General features: G+C 31.5%; 1 protein-coding gene across 3 annotated transcripts in view; it reads right to left on the bottom strand.

The window, feature by feature from the left end:
• Positions 1–17,091, bottom strand: part of LOC132945448 (serine-rich adhesin for platelets-like) — a 265,662-nt gene that overhangs the window by 77,177 nt on the left and 171,394 nt on the right. The gene's annotated exons all lie outside the window — the stretch shown is intronic.

Genomic DNA, 17,091 nt, shown 5'->3' with positions numbered 1-17,091 from the left:
ACTCAGTTTATATCACACGTACATAAACGTTGGATTGCTTGGATTCTATTATTAAACGTTATTAGTATCTTGCCAACCCCCGTAGTTAATTATTGTTTAAAAATTCATATTTCATTTTTTTTTGTATACATTAATTTTATGAATTTTCAAAGGTTTGTATTTCAATTTGGTTGGCATGTTTATTCTGAAAAAAATATTTGAATACTTTTGTCTTCTAGGAAATTCACTATAATAGCGGTATACTATGGAAGCAATAGACAAACTGTAATGGATATTATACGACAGAGTTAATAAATTGTATACGTTACAACTAAAATCAAACAATTGATTTCGATATAATATATTATAGTCAATAGTTATAATGCATGGGCAATACGCAAACACGTGTATTTTTTTGTTCTGAAATAAATGCGAATAAATAACAAAGTTTTAGTATTTGATATTTTAAAGTGCATATCTAGCAAGGAAGGGATGCGAGGGTTGAGGCTGCAGCACCTCTTTAAAAACAAAGCTTTATTTGTCGTCTCTATAATCATGAACGATGAATGTTATCAGTGGGAAACGAGAAAATTTAGCGTTTCTTTTAGCTCATTAGTATAAGGAAAATACGATTTACATGTAGAGTACTTCACATAACGTCGTTGGTTCCTTATAGAATCCTCTTGAAGTGAATGCAGTTTCTCTTCGGAAAAAAAAAAGATGGGAACGTATTATAATATTCTACTCAGGTGCTTCGGAAGGTGAACAACAAGTATATAGTATAGTAAGAAGGCAGGCATTGCGCACTAAGGTTTATTATTATTATGATTATGATTATAATGTTAGGTTGGGCTGCGGTAGCTCTTTTTGAAGTGGCTTATTATTATTATTATTGTTACGATTATTATTATTATTATTATTATTTTTTTTAACTTCGTAGGACGAAGCGATGTGGTGGCTTCATTTTGATTCCGAGGGGTTGTAAACAGCAGCCGGCGGTCGGTCCACAGTCAAATTTAATGAAACGCATAACTTTTAAAACTTTACCCGCCAGCGATATTAAAACATAGTGTGCGTATATGAGAGTGCGGTATACCCCGTTATTTATTTATATCAGCCCACTATCTTTGATGTTATAAAATGCAAATGTTCCCGATGTCTTCGTTAACCTCTCCCGCTCGTCATCAGACCTTCGGCTCTTCGGAGAGAATAATGTTTGTACTTGCTGTTTATTTTACGAATCATTGTTAAACGTTTATCGTCGATGTCATATAATATAGCCATCATATTGGTATGGATTATATTATTATTATTATTATTATATGTATGCCATGCATGACCGTTTTAATGATAATTGTTCGAAAACTTTGGGAAGAGTACCGCGAAAGGTTGACCTAACCTTTGAGAAATTAATACTTGAATAATACAGCGCTGTGTTATACTTTACTATATTAATTATAGTGTGATAAATTGAGTGTATTTTATGAAACTATCTATAAAAACATCACTACCTATTACTGTTTTAGGTATATTTTAGTCTGATGACGCATAAAAAACGTGAATAATTTAAACTAAAAGATAATTATATTTCAACGATGATTTAGTTACTTGCATAATACGTATAGGTTCAACGTGCAAAATCTGTCTATATACTTTTTAATGGTCGGGGAGAAATGAGAGTAATTCATTTGAAGGACGAGTCGTTCGAATGACAATAATAACTTATATAAAGGCAAATAAATAATAATAATAACATCGATGCAAATCGATATTAAATTAAAGGGAATAAAATGGCCATAATAATATATTCGGTGCTGCACGAGGGCTGGCTGAGTATCGAATTCGGTGGAAATGCTACGAAGACGAGGGGAAAATCATCGAGAAGAACAGATATTTATGGAGACGAGACGAATGTACTTTTTATGTAAATAAACGCGTAGGTACGTACGTTGTTATTTATTATTATTATTATTATTATTATTATTATTATTATTATTATTATTATTCCGTTATCGCGTTCGTCCGTGTAAAAAGCCAATACTGCAAAATAATTATTATCGATCTTCGATGTGTTTTTTTTACGTTCACGGCGAGTTAAATCATCGTTTCGACACGACTACGGATCTTAGTAGTCCGAGTCGACGCGTTTAGTAATAATATTATATTATAATATTATCATAACGTCCCGTGATGTCTGTTTTATACCTGTAATTGGATTACGTCGAATAAGGGTTGCACTAAATCGTCTAGTCTTTTATCCGTGTTCCGCGGTCCTTCGCATATCTCTTACAGTGAACACGGCTCTCTACGCTCGTCGACACGACACTGAATCATTGTGCGCCGAGTTTCCGCCGGGTCTGATCGAAATAATAACATGTCTATTACAATGGCACGCTCTTATATATTTATAATATGGCAACGATTTGTGGCACATTATCAAACAACAATAAAATTGCACGTCCGGACTCCGAACGTTGTAAAAATTTCCTAGCACGTCTCTCGTCCGGGAAAATCGTATGCAACTAATGTTAAACCAAACACGATTTACGTGGGTGAGCATATGCACACTATTGTGTAACGAGAATTCATATTATTATTATTATTATTATTCTACGGTACAGCCGCCGCCACCGTAAAGGGTTCAAAATGATACTGCATGTGTATAATATAATATATACATAGGTACTTGTAGCAATAGTATACATCATATTTGTGTTGTAAGTGCTTAAACAAATAATAAACTATTTATCGCCGACAATAGAAATTTGTATTACCTTAATTTATTTTGCATACACGTTGATTAACTCAAAACGGTCTACTCCGCGTTCTGGCCGAGTGTGCACTGCATAATATATATGATATTATACGCACACCGCCGTGTACGAGAAGAATTAATAATTTTGTTCTTTTCTCCTGCTCGTCGACCAATTCGACTTAACCACGACGACCGTCGTATAATATTTTTTATTGTATACGACCTATAAAGAACGGGTATATTGTGTGTGTGTGTGGGGGGGAGGGTTTTTTTTATTGTATAAGCGGAAAACGCGATTTATAATTATTTTATCTCGTTCTCTGCAGCACTCGGGTTTTATAATATTATGGGCGTGTATACGCAATTATAATGGTTATTTTTTCCGATCTCGCGTAGACCACGCTACCACCGAAACATTGACGAAGAATAAATATTTTATGCAAATTTCAAAGGGTTACAGATAATATATACATAGAGAGAGAAATCGAAAGTTGACTGACCGTCTATATATGGGTGGGAGCGGTGGTAAAAATAATGTCATCGAACGCGAATGATATAATATTATGATAAAAGTTATTATTATGTCGGTGGTCGTCGTCAGTACTATATTCTCGGTTAGGTATATGAATTACACGTGTCCATTACGAGACAGGTGTCGTTTCGGCGTCATGTTTAACTAATGGCCAAACATTATTATTTTCCGCAGTATAATGATATTATAACATATTATTATTATAAATAGGTCGTCAGATAAATCGTTTTCGCACCGACGACGTCGAATTGGAAATAGCGCTTTCGGAAAAATAATATCGTTTCGAATTGAAATCTCTGCAACGCATATGTGCGTAAAATAAGAACGAATTCATATCATATAGGTAATACATAATATTATATAAATAAGTACAAAACAATATATTATCCCGGCGAAACTTCTCGGGGCGTTAAACGTTTTTCATTCTTGGCGATTGACTATACTGTACTTCCCCCACCCGCTTTCGTCTGCCAGCAACATTCAATTCCGACTAGAGTCTGTGTATACGGGCACATTTTATTTTATTTTTTTATGATTGATAGTTTTCGGTGGCTTCTCTCAATCTCACGTGCCAAATATTTCAAACACGCCATGAATATATCATTACTTCAAACTCTCTCTATATGTGTGTGGCTTGCGCAAACACTTTTACGTTTGTCGATTGTTCTCAAAAAAAAAAAAAAAGAAAAAAACCCCATAGTCGGGTGTTTGCGAAGCAATATTTTTAATGGGCTTTATACGTATGTAGTTTTCAATTTCTACCGTTCACTCCAAAAGACACGATTATCGAAATTCGACGTCTTTTGTGCGTTTCTTCAAAAACATAATCTTGAGCAGACACAGACACACACACACGTATCTTGTAATAAACGAGGTCATGTTATAATTTATCATATATATACCGTATTATATAGGTTCAGATCAAATAGACCAGCTGACTTTAATATTTACATCGATTCACGCGCTTGTTTATTCAACGTATAGATATATTATCTGTTTTATAATAATATATAAGAACAAGACGTATAACCACATATTATTTTCTAAGTAGTATTTATTTTAGTAAAGTTTTGTTAGTGGTATCTTATTTAATAAGAAAAATACATTTAAACGGATTACGGGATTCGTCTGTAATTACTCGAATTAAGAAGAGATTAATTTCGTACCGAATAGATGTAAATAATAATGGTGAAAAAATATCTTCATATATCCCCGATATATTAAAATATGAAATTGAATAACCTAGGTAATAAAAAACTATGCACTAAAGTCGTATAGGTATTTAGTTAAAATTTATATTTGATCAAAAATTAATAAATTAATATTGATTAAGAAGTCTGATCACATGACGAGATGTCCAATTACAAAACTTATTTATTTATTTTCTAGATAATAATACGTTTGTCTTGTATTGTTTGGTTTACAATAATTGCGGATAAAAAAAAGTGTATAGCATTAATAAAATGCAGTAAAGATGCATAAAGTGTAAAGTTATTTTTTCGTTTGTAGTAATATAATTTTTTATTTACGTGTTTACTTTGAAAAATTAGTTTTCTGACGTAATATAATATTATTTATTTTACAATCGGAAAAATACATAATTTTTTCGATTGAGTAAAAAAAAATAAATTGAAAAAGAGATTTCAATATTTTAATTTGTCCACCACAAAGAGGATTTGTCGTCGTCAGGGAAACGTTTTAAAACCATCGTTTTTCATGGTAAAGTATTGACTAGAAATCAGCAGTTAGTGTTGGAAGAAAAGAGGGTTACATCCCTATTAACGGCTGAAATTGATACCAGAAAAGGAAATTAAATTTTTTTTTCTGTTTCAAGTTTAATTATAAAACTAATGTATATATATAACTAAAAGGAACAAGGTGCCTACAGGAAATAAATGAAAAGTCAATGCACAAAAACAACAAAATTAAACGACTGCGTTTTACGACAGCTGATATACTATAATATAATATTATTATTAGTATAACACATCCGATAAAAACAATTAATGCCGTGTTAATTAATAATTATTGAGACCCGTGGAATATGACGTGTATAGTAGTGACAACCAGTAAATCGTATACAATTAGTGCATAATAATATAACATTAACTGTACATAATGTGCGACGACATACCATAGTAATGATCCCAGGTAGACACGCGGAGAAGAACTATTAGACACTGACTCAGAGATTGTATAAACAAAACCTAGGGCATGATGGAAAAATATAGAATTACGACAACGGTTATTGGAATAATAGATTATTGCGGTGGCTGCTGAAAGTCACAATAATTACAAATAATTTATTTCGAAACGTCGAACGAGACGATATTATTCTTCTTATTATTATTATTATTACCCGTCCCCCGAAAGTCACGGGAAATTTATTATAAGTTAGAGATAATTAATTATTGTTCCGTTTGTTTTTACTTTTCGTTAACACTGCGAATCTCCCCCGGGACGAGCGTCTAATGCTCAAATTAATCTTTTTAAACTAAAAACAAATTCCGTACAACCATTTAGTCGATAATAATATTAATACGCATTCAAAACCGATAAATAATTCATAATCTGAAGTTTTTGTCAGGCAAATGAGACCCAAGAGACACCAGAAATAAATCAGTCGGGTCTATGCCGGACATACAGTTATATAATATCATTATACACACTTTATGTCATTGAATATCCTTTGTTGTTGTTTTTTTTTTTTAATTTACAATCCAAAACATTTTGAATAAATTCTAAAGTGAAAAGTTAGTACAATAATAATAATAATAATAATAAAAATCGTAATGACGTGTACAATAGTTTAATTTTGCAAATGGAATCCAAGTATAGAAATGATTAACGTATCTCATTTTCTCCGACATAACGTCTTAATATAATAAATAAAATCGTTTTTATTTTCGGTGACATCGGACAAACACTATAGTGTAATTGACTGATCAAACTGGGTTTAGTTTTTTTTCCACAGTCGTCATGTCAAACGGTACATGCGTTTAACCCACGTCCTTTTAGATTCGCGTATTTTCTACACGCTTTAATCCACGAAAACCGACTCAAGAGTGGTCTGATGCAGTGCCCACATTTTCAAAGTGACATTTCCGTTTTTAATCATGTCACGGTTACTGTTATTGGGTATAATATTTGTATGGTATATGGTTACCACCATTATAATATTATTATGCTCATTGCTCATGCATGCCTATAATATTATGATCACACGGCGTGATGGATAGGCAATTTAGGTACACCACTGTTGTGCGTTCGTAATATTATTTCGTCCGATGTACCGTTAACTACTATAATATAGTTATAATAATAATAATTGGATGGTTATTATTTTATACATCGAAGAAAAATATGAAAATATAATTATTCTTATACAAAGGAGTGACCAAAATTTCTTTATCCGATCCATCACCTTTGGATTCAACTTCAGCACAGATATTATGTCCGTGAAAAGTTGTGTTCGAATTTGACTATATTATTATTATAACCACTAAAAGTCCACATCACCCAATCTACCTGACCTACCTATGTCAAATTAGAATGATAAAAAATAGATTTAATACATCCCACCATAGGTGCGTCAGAATTATTGTAAAAAACAGGAAGATATTTTTGATCATGTTTAGTAACATAAAAACCGATTGAAATAAATTAACAATACAATTCTCTCATTAATTTTAAATACAACTCATGTGTACTAAGCAATAATTTGTTTGAATGTACGTTTTTAAAATAAAAAAATATAAAAACGTTCCACCATGATATCTATAGAAGGATTCAGAACTTAAAAACCAGGGACATAAAATATTAAATCTGTTTCGTGTGGGGGCGTTATCGTTTTTATTATTATACGTTTTCATTGCGGCGGGGCGTTGGTAAACAGAAAAGGTCAATTTTAATATCCGTATTTATAATATCATTATTTACTAATATCTAAGCGACGCATTTCACATGGTAGGTTTGACAGATAACCAATCATTAAATGCAAAAAAAAATTGTTGATATTTTATACCGGACGAGTAAAATTACAGAAAAAAAACACATTTAACGCGTATCCCATCTAACGAGGCGTTATTAAAATTAAAATATGTTTCCATTCGATGATAGTTGCCGTTCCTTTATCGACGGGGGGAATGCGAGGAATTTCCCGGAAAATTGACACTGGAGGCGATGACGGCGTGGCGTTCGTAATGCCCCTAGTTTTTACTGTTACTGCCGCCATCGCTGCCGTTTCGCGCACAGCTACAAATAATTATTATATGCTATAACTATGTATACTTTAATGCTTTAGTGACTACCCCGCATATACTATTACTTCTACTAATACCTCTACAACTGGTATTACTATTACTATAATACTATCGCTATTGCTACTGCTGGTGCTGCCTCTGCCTCTGCCGCGCCGCGTACACCTCACCCGATTCCCGACACGCATTCCTATTTTAAACGTTGTTCCGCAGTCCGGAAAAAAGCACCGGCTCGTGAAATTGTTCGTCGGCGAAAAAAAATAGAAAAAAATAATGAAAAAAAGAAAAAAATGAATATTAAAAACTCGACGTTAGCGTGAACGCGCGCGCGAGGGCACCAGAGTGAGCAGGGGGGATGAAACGGCGAATACCAAGTGTTACCCTGCCACGATCGCTCGAACAAACCCGCTCCTACCCACCACCCCTACCTCCATCCCCACGCACTTTTCACACTGTCACCCCGGGCGTTTGTGCATTATACCGAAAACGGAACGATCCCACACACGCTCCGAAGAAATTTTAATGTCGACGATACGTCTTTCTCTCGCTCCGCTCTCACCCGCCTCCACACACCTGCTCATCAGCATCCGTCACCGGTGTCTATTTCGATATTTCGTTTCTTTTTTTATTCACAATTCGATATAATATAGGTCACGCAGTCATCGTTGTCGTTACGCGAGTCAACTACTGTGCGTTTTCGTTTTGTCGAGATGATATTATATATTTTATTATTGTTTCGGAAGCGAGCACGACTCGGTATATTTTAATTGGGCGCGTGGTCGACAGTGAAGAACTTGGTCCTTTCACTTGGTCCTCGCAACGATTTAAATCGATCACAAGATACGTATTTTATAACTTAACAATCGGGATGACGTGTAGTATATAATATTAGACCTTTCCTCGATCGCTGCAAGTTATATTATGTTTTTGCTTTAACTATACGGTACGTCGCTATTTGAATTTGATGCACCATCGCGTCGATTCGCATTTAATTTTTATTCAGCTAGTAGATATTTTTTTTTTTATTAGCAATAGTCACGGGCCTTGCATACTTGTAGGATTGTTTACGTGTGTTTTACGCCGGTGTGTATTTTTATTGCCAATTTACGACAGCTACCGCCGTGGCTTTAAATATAATATACGATTCTTCGGCGGATAATAAATTTCGATTCCCAATGAAATGGGATATATTTTATCTTCTTGACTTGTTTACCCTAAATTGTATACAATGCATTTTATCGCGTAATGACAATAGATATTATAATAATAATATCTGGATAGAGGCCAACCGAGCATTATAGTTTAGGCGTTAAAATGTTTTCAAAACTACGATATAATATATGACATGATGTATGTTTATGACATTAAATACCCACAAAGGAGTTTTGTTTATAAATAATATTTTACGAAACTTTTTTCGTATATTATAATAATACTATTTTTGAGAAATTACAAGAGACTGCATTGGATGGATTAAGTATTGTTTCATTACCTATATAATATAATATTTTAGTATAAGTTTGAGATATTGTTTTTTAATTTACAAAATTAACGTTTTTTGGGTACATGTCTTGTCAGGTATAATTAAAATTATTAAAAAAATATATTTATTTGGCAATGTGTAGAAATTGAGGTTATTGTAAGGCGTTCACTGGGTAAAACGAATATGCATACTATACGAAAATTGGACGATTATTTCTCCCACTCATCAAAATACTATGCATTCAAAATTAATTATTTTTAATTACTCAACTAACTTTATTATGTAGAGCATAACTTTAAAACTAAATATTTAAAATGTATTAAGAAAAAATGTTTTTATGTGGGGGACTTCTAGAAGCACTTTGGTATGTTCACTCAATAGCTGAGGCGAGGGTGGTTTCTTTGCGTGAGATTCATTAAATTTAAAATTGTATACCTACGAATAATAAATAAATAATTACTAGTTTGATCATCAAAACGATATTATTCCAGAAAAATATGGTTGAAAAAATAATATTATGTTATCGTGTTAACAGATTCCGTTACAGTTTGAAAATATAAGCTGTACAACTCGTAACGAACTGTACTTTGAATCAATTATATTTTGATTTTTGAGCAAAATAATTATGCGTACAATTTATAATTTAATGATATTTTGAAACAAGGTCTATAGTAACAAAAATATGCTCGGGATACGACATTCCGTCCCGCAGAACTTGACTTTGTATTCAGAACACATATACACAACCGCGAGAGACAATTAATACAAATTGGCAAACTTCTGGGATTACCACATCCCTTATCATAGCTTTACGATTTGATATGTGACACACGCAAGCGGACACAATTCGGAAAATATACCTAGGTAGTAGTTGAACCATTATTACCGAAACGTCAGACTTAGCACGCATGACACGTGGCACGGCGTATCCAGTGTGATTTGCTTGCAAGAGGCATCAAACCATTTCGCAAAAAAGATGTGATTGTAGTTTAAATATTATGTTTACAAAATACCTTCAAAATTAAATTATTTGTACATTTATAAAAAAAATACGATGTGTGATCTCTGAACTTAACTACGATATGATGATAGTGATGTAACCGTGGTATCATGAAAAATATGTTATTGAGGGAAATGAAAATAATAATAATTATTTTTACGCTGTTTTCTTTATTTTAGTAAGAAACGAAACAGCTGATGTATCGATAGGTTAGCTGCATAAGCAGGAGTAATAGTACAATTATTCATACACGATAAGTTAGGTATAGTAATAAAAAAATATAAAACATATTATTGTAATATATTATATTACAATAATATTATGTTTATAATTTTTATTCATCTTTTGCATAAAACTAAAATTGACACAACATTTATATTCAATTGCATAAAAATTAATTAATATTATTTTTCTGAAAGTGTATCTATATTTGAAAAACATAATCGTTAAATGTTTTAATATAACACAAAAATGTTCAAAAGCATTATTTTTTTATAAAATTGAAGTAATTTATCGTTTTTATTAAATATATATAATATGAGTTTATTCATCATAATAACGTGTACAATAGAACCTTGTGTTTATAGTATTATGAAAAGTAAAACAGTATACTCAAAGATACCGATCCTTTGTTACAAATTTACAATAATAGCTTAAACTTAATCTAACAACAGCGTTTTACGTAGTCGTGATAACAATATGCGAGTTTCAAGAATACTTAAAAGTTTGTTTGCTGCCGATATTTAAAACGCAAAATCATTCAATTTTATTAAAAAGAGAGTTGCAAAAGAAAACGTGCTAGCTAATTGGTAAGGAATTTAATTTAATTTTACATTAACCCTGGATTCATTTGTGAGGAAGTTTAAACAAGTTTATGAAAATAATTTCATCGGCGTGCCTACATAAAAAAAAAGTATACGACTAAGGGAACTTCAACAAGATATATGAAAAATGTATAAAACTGCGCATAAACATTTTTAGAAACTCATAACGTAGTACGATTATTTATTTTATAAATATAATTACGATTTTCAATTATATTAAAAAAAATATTGACAGTCTGAATTTAATTTAATATTTGTAACATGTCTTACGCTGAAATGACTAAAATATAATATGGTATATACTATATATTATTATACTTGAATAATATATAAATTAAATTAGTATTTAAATATATGCGGAATATTTATAGAGTTACAATTTAAGTAAATACAACGAAATGAACGTTTATGGAATAATTTACTTAGGTAAAGCTTTGATGTAGGTATATTTATCTTAAGAGTAAACATTTTAGCTAAATCATTTTGTAGCGGGTTCAGCGTTCACATTGAAAAATATTAACTTAATTAAACACTATTGACAATTCAGTTGATTATATAATGAAATTAATAGTTATATAATTATTATAATATTCTTGTGGTAACCTTAAATTAAAATGATCGTCAAAATGTCACAAATATAGGGTAAGAAATTGTATAGAGATCTAATATATATAATTTTTACAAAACCGGAAACTCTTTATTTTTATTTATACTTTGGATTACAAGTTTATGCTAACCTCTATCATTTTAACTTATTTCATGCATTCAATATTATTATACTTTTAATGTTCATAAAATATATCAATCGGGTGATTATCAATAATTTTGTACTTTATTAGATTATTTTATAAAAAAAAAAAATAATAACATTTTTACTAAATGTTGAGAGTAAAAAAAATCAGATTGTTTACATTTGATGGAAATTGATAAAACTCTGTACATTTATGTAGTTTTTTAACTTAAAATCTATCCTAGTTACTTTTTTTCATTATTGTACTGTTATATTATATTATGCATTAAGTTTAGAATAATAAGAATAATATTTTTAGAATTTATAAGTAATTACTGAAATAATCGTATTTTGAAGTAAATTTGGTTCAATTATTGATAGAACACGACTCGAGAAGACCATTTATGGGGAAAAATATTTGTATAATAATTAATAATTATTCCTACGTAAAAATCAATATTAATATGAACCATTATGAAAAAATATAATGTTAACTAATAATATGTGTATCGATAAAAAATTTGATTTGGCATTATGATAAGATTAAATTATAATTAGAAAATTTACATAATATACAATATTATATTTTATTATTTTTTATAATAAATGTTTATATAATTGTGCTAATTTTAATTAACGTAACGTCGCAACCAATAATCATAGGTTATTGTTTTTCAATAGGACGCAAAGTATATTATTGCTCAGAGTTGTGAATAGGCGTTGTAGATACACCCCCTGGTCGTGAGGTCCTTTATCAGATATTGTGTATATTGAAATTCGCAAAAATGATTGATTGTGTAACATTAAACGACATTAAAAAAAATATTTTTAAGTTACATAACGATCTGAGAGTCGTCTATACAATATCACAAATTAATCAACGACCAGTTTAACGATATCGTATTACTATACCTCTAAGTGTGGCAAATGTTTTCGCTTTATGCGGTTGGTGTGTATTCGCACCGCAGAAAATAGTATTATAAAACACGGGAAAAGAACCTGCGCCCACCCGCGCGCACACAATTTTCGCCGAACCTATTCAATCCTATATAACATTTTATTACCCTAATGGCGTGAAAACGAGCGAAACTCTGAAACAAAAGCCTCTGGAGATGAATAATTCCGGTAAATATTATTTCTCTTGCATATCGCATATTGTATATATAAACATAATACGCGTACACACCACCGGCGCATATGCTTTCATTATTGTTATTTCACCTATACCCGCGTACACACACACTTACACACATACACACACACGCCCACACACCCGCACACCCGCACATGTGTATATATGCAACTGTCGTATAATTTTATAAGCCCCGGCCGCCTCTACCCCGGCCGTCTCGGATATCTCATTCGGCGTTACACGTCGTAAAATAATTCTCTCGAAACTTCCAAGTCCGCCCCGTGTGCCACGCGGTGGTGCAAAGTCACCGGAGGTTTTTTCCATACGTTCGTGCGTGTTTTCTCCGATCAACGCCGCGGAGTCGCGCGCTACAAACTTCCAGAAAACGCCGCCTGCACGGTGCACTAATATACACACACGATATATATATATATATTATACCTATCGTAGGGCCACAGACGCGCGACCTTAGCACCGAAAGTTTTGCCGGCAGTCGTGATGTACGGGCGTTCATGATCGACTTACAAACGTTTATGCGCAGGGAATTGGCCAACAGGTGTGCGATGGGTGGGGACGGCGTGGGACCGCAGCAGTGTACGAGTTAAAGCACCGCCACTGACGATATGTCGAGGTGGATATGACAAGACATATAATACAGTTAGCACGGTGAAATGTTTAGCGATTCATTTAGTTTGACACTCGAAATTAGTCAACGTCAATGGTGGTGCAAAATGTTCAAAACAGTATTTCGCTGCTTGATGATGTATTACTGTGGGGGTACGACTTTTTTTTCGGTTAATAAACTAATTTAAAGAACACAAATACACAACGATATAAATACAGTATTTATAATGGATGAGTTTTTTGTTTATAACAGTTTGTCATGGTTTCATAACCGATAACAAAAGTTCAAGTACCATTAAAGTGTTGGTAATAAAATGAGATTGTTATTATTATTCAACACACGTGTTATGAAGCTAACGTTTAGGAGCACAAAAAAAACTGTATTACTTGAACGTATAAAACAACAATCATCGATTTCATATGCAGCTGTATTTGAATAACAATACAATTGTATTGCAAAGGTAATGGGAATAAATAAAAACTTTTTTTTTGATATTGAAACATTTCAAGCGTTATGGAATTCTATAAAATAAATGCAATGTCCAATATTTATAAGAAGATTAACAACGAGTTGTAAAATAAAACTTTTCAACGTTTTTTAATACGTTTTGTGTTTATGCTAAAATGGAAATGTTTGTATACACATTGGCACAATGGTTTGATTGTTTATGGATTTTAGGATAATTAATACGACACTAAAAGTTTAGGTATAGAGGATCAGACAAGTCAAACAAAATTACTTCAAACCAGCACACTAATTATTATGTCCCCAGGTCCCTTTTTGTTTTATTATTATAAAACCATTTTATTATTAGATTATTTATCAAATATAGAAAAAATGTATAGTATATTATGAGCTTATAATGCTAGTAAATATATATGTTTTATAAACATGGTAATTCTTTGCATAAAAAAAATAAATATTCTAAACTATGTAAATAGTAATTTTGTTTGTTATAAAAAAATATCTTTAATTATTTTGTGCAGAGATGTTTACAGTTTTTCATAAATATTTTAATTGGATTGGTGTAAACATACAGTTTTATTTAAAAATGAAAAAAAACTAAAAATTTGTTCAAATAGAATAATCAGACTTTCGAATGAAAAAAATGAACATACTATTATTTTTAATATATTAACCAAGTGATTTAATTTTCTACCTCAATGATTTCCTTTACGCATATTTATCATGACAATTAAAATGTTCTTGGAAAAAGAAAACCATAAAAAGACTTTCAAGGATAATTAATAATATAATTCTTCTTGTTTACGAGTGCTTGTTATGAATGCAAGAGTTTAATTATGATGTCATAGTTTGAATATGTATTGAAACTGTTTCCGGTGCATTTCTTTTGAAAAATTAGATTTTTAGTTGACAAAATTAAGTCGTATGCATTAATAAATAATAAATATAAAAATAATGAATTGATGTAATTGTATTGCATTTATTAATAGCATAATTAATGAAAAATAATATAATATATATATATATATTTAGATCGCATGAACAATAATTTAGTTGAAATATGGCTATATGTATGCTATCATCTATAATCTCGATATTATAAGCTAATATCAAAGTAAACATGATCGGAATAAAGTTTCAAAGTACCTGTATAGTGTACACATTATTTTAGATAAATTGAGAGAAGTAATTATGTAAGTTGTATGGTTTCCGAATAATTGTATATTTAGGGGATGGGGAAAATATCTCCAGCATCATTTTTAATTTGTAGTTTACTAGTTTGAGAGGGGACTTCGTGATAGATTCGGGAGCTTAAAATTACTACTGGAGGAGTGGAGGACTAATCTACCCAATCTTCCTCTAGATACGCCAATGGTTATTATAGGTAGGTACATATTCGTCTATTTCAATAATTGGTAACTACCAAACCGCAACTTTTAATTTGACTTGATTGTAGCTAAGTATATTAAATTACAATATTTTAAAAATATCATAAAAATATTATTGTCCCATTAGTATCATGTATTAACGGCGTTCAAAATAAAAACAATAATATATGCTATGATATTATGTAAACGTTAGGTGTGGACGGGATCTAATAGCTTCATTCGATCGTTTTTAATAACCTTATTATTATATTCGATAGAGTATTGCTCCAATGGCCTCTGTTGCAATAATATTATGTTTCAATTATTTTATAATGTTTGATAATAATTGTCTGAACTTTTGAAATAATTGTACAAAAGAATGTTTTTTTTTTGCTTGTAGAGATTTTGGTTTAGTATTATTTGAAAGAGAAGACGAGAAAATAAATATAATAAGACCGGCAAAAACAAGGAGGTGAAAATGAAATGGACTTTGGACGGAGGATTAAACAATAGCAATGACTGAAACGGTCTTCCGTGATCCTATCTAGAAAACTATCATTTCGTCGGGGGAAAAAAATGTACGTAAAGCACGTTCTAAGTTTCTCTTTATTGTTTTCTTTAAACGAACGTGTCTAAATCTACTTTGAGGAACATGTGAAACGTTCTCGTGAAAAATAATGGAATTATAAAAAAAAGTCGTCCTTTCGACAACATTACATCGGTGCCGTCTTTAATAAAAACAAAATAGCATTATAATACCCACCACACGGGTATATAATAGTCAGGAGTGTGCTGTATATAGTAAGTGAGTATTATCAGTATATACAGGTTACGGTGTTATTACGAACATGTATTATAAAAGGGTAGAGCCGAAAAGGTTTTTAAGTCCAAACAATAATATTTCCTAGTGCCTGCGATACATATTATTATATTATGGTACGCGTAATTCGACTGAATATCAAAATGTCGCGATAAACAACAATTTATATTCCACTTAAGATTTATATGAATTGATAAGATTATTATTATATTATGTTTATTGTGGACACACAGACGCCATCGAACGATGGAAGAATGAAATTGAATTATCCAATTATTAGGAGGAAAAAATGTTTTTATTTTTTCTGGAAGGAAAACTTTTCATTCCGGACTTTAATTTTTTGTTTTTCGCGCAGATAAACAAAATATACTTCATGGATATCATAAGATATGAAAGTGTATACACTGTATAGTTTTTTGTTCCACTTTGTTATGATCTCGTGTCTTGGGGAAAGATGTTGATGGAAGTATAATATATATATGTGTGAAGTTAACAATAATTTACGAGTTGAGGAAACTTTCACGCTCCAAATATTATCTCCGTGGTATGTCGACCCTTTTTAGATTAAGCGAAGACGAATTTAGCAGTCAAAATATTCGTTTGTGTCCGTGATTTATAAAATACCGAGAAAACTTTTGTGTGGTAAAATATCGTGGTATACACCCTTGGTTGTGACGAAGAAAATACAGCGAAGCGTCTCCAGCGGTCATCGAGGGATCCGCAACGCAGCAACTTAAGAATTATTATATCAAGGATTACGAGAAAGTTGAATGGTCCCTGCTGCAGGAAGTTACCGAGGAGTCGTTGCGTAATTATGATTTATGGCCCGTAATGAGAAGAGAGATAGAGAGCGACTGGCGAACAATGTTCGATGATGAGTTGATCTAACCCCTTTTTTACGATAACATAAACGGTTTGATTGAAAAATAATATGCTGAGTTCTAACATAATATTATCCATCATAATAGCCCTCCCTGGCACGCAAATCAATCGTAATTAAATCAAAAGTGTATTAATTATTTAGCAAAGAAAGTTATTCGTGGTATTGTAGTTGCGTAAATCGGATTTGAAGTTTAATTTGAATTCATGTTGTGTATACTCTGTGACAGACTCACGTTAA

This window comes from Metopolophium dirhodum, chromosome 5, assembly GCF_019925205.1.
Source record: "Metopolophium dirhodum isolate CAU chromosome 5, ASM1992520v1, whole genome shotgun sequence".
Classification (NCBI taxonomy): domain Eukaryota; kingdom Metazoa; phylum Arthropoda; class Insecta; order Hemiptera; family Aphididae; genus Metopolophium; species Metopolophium dirhodum.
Note: the sequence above shows the minus strand (reverse complement) of the source record. Positions and strands in the feature narration are given on the sequence as shown.